Source organism: Mastigoproctus giganteus, chromosome 10 (genome assembly GCF_048544385.1).
Source record: "Mastigoproctus giganteus isolate SK-2022 chromosome 10, ASM4854438v1, whole genome shotgun sequence".
NCBI classification, from domain to species: Eukaryota; Metazoa; Arthropoda; class Arachnida; order Uropygi; family Thelyphonidae; genus Mastigoproctus; species Mastigoproctus giganteus.
This window is the reverse complement of record NC_143584.1, coordinates 15,184,640-15,189,579: the sequence shown is the minus strand read 5'-3', so window position 1 is coordinate 15,189,579 and position 4,940 is coordinate 15,184,640. Positions and strand designations below refer to the sequence as shown.

The 4,940-nt window shown below is 33.4% G+C and overlaps 1 pseudogene; it reads left to right on the top strand.

Annotated features, from left to right (window-relative positions):
* Nucleotides 1–317: 317 nt before the first annotated feature.
* On the top strand, nt 318–4,413 carry LOC150078784 (uncharacterized; annotated as a pseudogene).
* The last annotated feature ends 527 nt before the right edge of the window (nt 4,414–4,940 follow it).

Genomic DNA, 4,940 nt, shown 5'->3' with positions numbered 1-4,940 from the left:
GTGACCTTCGTTTCTTGTAACAGTCTGTCACCCGTTGAATGTCTTGCAGGTAACTATCGGCATTGGATTTTTCCAACCAGCTCTTGACCTCAATGTTATGACCGCCGTCAAACAATATAAACTACGTTTTCAGATATTTTAAAAAATTGGGTATTTAAGTGATAATGGTCAAAATTACTCGAATTCTTACATTGCATTTTTTTTTTTTTTTTTTTTTTCTGGAATTGTTCATTGAGATCAGGAGTATAAAAGACCAGTGCTCCAAAGGAAAATCAGTTCTCAAGTCACAATCGGCAAGAGAGAAACAAATCCTCACAATGCTAGCTAAGGTAAGATTGTTCCCAGTAGCCATATTACTTACAATTTTATTATTATTTTTTTAATACTGATGAACAGTGGAGTTATACCTCTACAATAAGTTTTACTTCTCAATAATTCAAATTATTAATTTATGATGGACTATTTGTGCTAAGTATATTGATTATATTTCGATTTTTATCACTATTTGTCATGTCAAGTAATTTATTAATTAATATTTTAAATTATTTTATTTCAACTTCATTAACTTTCGCTAACTAAAGAAAAACAATTAGAAAATAATTTCAGCATCAATACGATCTTACATGTAGTTTATTTCTTACACTGAAGAGAACAAGCCATAAAAAAGAAGGGGAAGAAAGCGCCACCTAGTAATGTTTCAATTCGGTATGAGCATTATTCTCGCATATAAAACTAATATTAATAAAATATTAAATATCATGAGAATTATGATAAGCAACAAATAACGCCAGTACAATTCAAATAAAATTCAAATCAGACATAAGAAGGGGAAGAAAACGCCACCTGTTAATATTGCAATTTGGTGTGAGTATTATTCTCACATAAAACTAATATTAATAAAATATTAAACTTGAGAATTATGATAAATAACAACAAAAAACACAGTACAATTCAAACCCATTTAAGTCTCTCTTTTTTGTTGAATAAATGTAAAATTAATATCATAAGTCGACTTTAAATCTCTTATCGGACGTATTCCGACTTCAATTTTATAAAAGTCTGTAAAATCAATATTTCAATATATGAAATTATAATTCCAGCTTTCTAATGGCCGCTGTGCCACTAATATTTATCGTGAAGACTATGTTATCAGTATTTAATTCAGACTAACACTGTTGAACCATAGGCTTACTTTTTTTTCTCCCTTGAACAATTTATTAAAAACTTAAGTTAGTAAATGTAATTGGATGACAAAATACAAACGCGACTGTAGTTTGTATTTTTAAAACATTTATTTTCGCCAAGTTCTGCGGAGTAGGATGAATACGTACAGTTCATACAGTATATGAACAGTATATATCCTAGTTGAGTGGATTTTTCACTCTTTTGGAAAGTTCCAGTCCAGATTCCATCGATAACGAAAACAACTCATAGGAGTCTGTTCAAGAGGTGAGGGGCATGGTAGCTGCTCTAAACCAGGGATTTAAGCTTCTCGGAATTTTATTTATTATTTTAAAGTTTTCGTTTGTAATATAACAGCCAAGACAAAAAGATCGAGAGTAGCTAGAATCTATATGCATCCATGAAGTGTCTCTATATTGTCTTAAATCAGTATATGGTGTGCAGTATCCTAGCCAGAAATAGTAGAACCAATTTTCTTTGAAAACTCACCAAGTTGTCAAAGTTATCTGAAGATTTTAACAAGCTTTTTTTGACCGAGTGAATGACGAAGAGCGTCAGAAAGATTACTTCCAACAAGTTGGCGTAATATGCTATATCTTAGTGTTTCAATGTGTTAGATTGCCTCAGTGTTTGGATATAGTGTTGACTCAGAAGACTTGTGATCCCCATTTTCATGTAAGTTTGCCACGTGCTTTTGAAAACAATCCACAATTACCTGAAAAACTGAAGGGGAACATTACCAAAAAGTCGTTCCTTTATAAAGTCAGAGGCTTAAAAAAAATAAAATAAAAATAAAAACATATATAACTTCTAAATTACTCTTTTAGAACATTTTAAAAATGAATACTAGTAAGGCAGTAATAATAAAAAGCTGAAATCATATTGTTATGTGCATAAAATTATTTACTCTTTTATAGGTTGTATTCCTTTGTGTTCTTGTATCTGCTTCCTATGGCTTTGGGGGAGTAAGTGAAAGCTCTAGGAAACAAGATGTAAGTTGCAGTTCTTTTTTATTTTAGTAATTAATATAAAAATCATTACAAATCGACTGATGTTTATTTTCAATGAGCGTTGTGTTTCCTTACACTATTACTCTCATTATAATTACAATAGTACACGCGTTCCAGTTGACCGTGGTTCAGACCAAGCAACACAAGCAAAAGAGGAAACCAAGTTTAATGTTTTAAGAAAAATGAAGCTGGGCTGAACTTCTTATGCCAACAGTATTTAGCATCGACCGAAATTATCGTTTAACAGGTTGCAAGGGTTTAGAGATGGGAGAAATTCTTTCTTTACTATCTAATGAGTCCGGCACAATCTGCTACAATGTTTTAATATGTCGGCATGGCGGAAGAAGAAAACGCGGAAAAAGCTTCCCGCTTGTAAATATTGAAATCGCTCATGCATAAAACCTAAAGTATCCTACTTGTACTTGATAGCCCTAAATCTATGCTTGGCTATGCTATGCTACGCTTCTAATTAAGAAAATCACGCAAATACGGAAAAAGTTAAAGACTCTTGCCCATCATTATTCAAGTTATTATTTTTTTTGAACTGCAGAAACTCTCATGAAAACCTATTCACTACTTCTACATTTTCAAATGTACTCATATATATTGGAGTGGAAAAACTAAGAAACAAACCAAAAACGAAAATGCATTTTTAAATACGAATTAAAATACAACCGAATATTGCCAGTCACGAACAAAATACTCACTGTTTGACTTCATAGACAAAGTCGTCCAAGAAGCAACTACAATATGCAGATCTGGTAACCTATCGATTTCAAGATCTATCATTATAAAAATGTGACAAAGACACTTTAATGTTGCTTTGGTATTAAACAGTTTCTTTTCCTTTATTTTCTCTAGGACTTTGGCAATTATGCGTTCAAGTATCAAATAGTCGATGGTAAAGGTGCAACTAACGGAAGATCAGAAAGTGGAAATGGTCACGGTGGTGTCGTTGGCTCTTATAACATTGGAGATATAGATGGCCGTTCTAGACGAGTTGACTACGTTGCTGACAAAGCTGGCTTCCGTGCAGTGGTAAAAACCAACGAACCTGGCACTGCTGCCAGCCTGCCTGCAGCTGCAGCTATTGATTCACCCTACAAAGGAAATTTTGCTGGTAGCTACGGAGGCTATGGTGGTGCTGGTATCGGAGGTGGTTATGGAGGCTATGGTGGTGCTGGTATCGGAGGTGGTTATGGAGGCTATGGTGGTGCTGGTATCGGAGGTGGTGATGGAGGCTATGGTGCTGGTATCGGAGGTGGTTATGGAGGCTATGGTGCTGGTCTCGGAGGTGGTTATGGAGGTTATGGCGCTGGCCTCGGCGGTTATGGCGGCGGATACGAAGGTTATGGAGGCGGCTATGGTGGTTACGGAGGCGGTGGCTACTAAATCTACGGATTATCCAAATTCCTCACTGGGTAAGTATACTTTTTTACGCAAGTTACCATTTATTTATTTTGCATATTCTGGATAAAATGGAGTTTTGCATATTATGGGAGTTATGTTCCATGAATACTAATTCTTTCAGCAGTTTGTACGTTGTAATACTGACTGGAGTTAATATCTTTGTCATCTGTTTAACACACGAGGGATACTATCTTCTTTTTTTAACCTTTATAGCTCCATAAATCTAGAATTAATGTTTTTATCAACTCTTTAACATACGAGGGATACTGTCTTTTTTTTTTTTTTAACCTCTCTGGGCTTCATAAAATTTTTATACATTATTAGGATATACATTATACATTTTATACATTATTAGGATAAAAAGAATAAAATTAATATTGAATAAATATAAAGTTTGTAGGCTGAAATTTACTTTATAGTGCTTGCCCATGGAACTTTGCGACATGGAATGAAGAGCTGGCCTAGGTCCGCTCACTAATTTACAGTGTTTGGGCGATCTATCCCTGGTTTAAACCAGCCCCGAGGGGGGGGGATAATTTCTGGGTTTTCACCCTTTGGCTCTGGTGTAAAATCGGGAAACGAAGTTAAGCATTGGATGGATGGATGGATGGATGGTTCAATCACTGCAACCTAGGCAGAGCTGGGCCAGCTCTTGGTTTAGTTAAATACAGTTATGTTTGTTTGTTTTGTTTTTTTAATTTACCTAATGATATTTTTAATCTTTCAGACAATGTATTGACGATGTTTATTTATTTTTTTCATTTTTAGATACGAAACCAAATACTATATAGGAATAAACGAAGGTCTATGAATAAATCTACGAGCTTATTTCATTAATGCGGAAGTGGACTGTCGTATGGGCATTGAGGTCAAGTGCGACCTCGAGGATAAAGTACCATGGGCTGCTATTTATACAAAAAAGATGGCATTATCCTAAAATATGTATTTTATGTAAATATTGCAATTGTTATTTTATTTCGCTTATGTATTGTATCTTAAAAATAAGCATCACGAAATAAATATTGATTGAGCAAAATATTTGTTGTCTGTTATTTAAATTGAATTAATTTAATGGTTTTATCAACAAAATAAGCACTGGAATATAATTAAAAAATAACCTGTGTCATGTTATTCAAAAATAATAAGAAGAAAATAAATAATAATTAAATATATAATAAAAGATTTAAATACAGTAAAGATTTAAAAGATGTAAAAGATTTAAATACAGTTAGATCTAATATACAGTAAAAGATTTAAAGCACCCAGACACGATACAAGTACTGTACAGAGAATTGATAATGAAAGGAACTGTATGTTATTTAAACGTAACTTGCACAA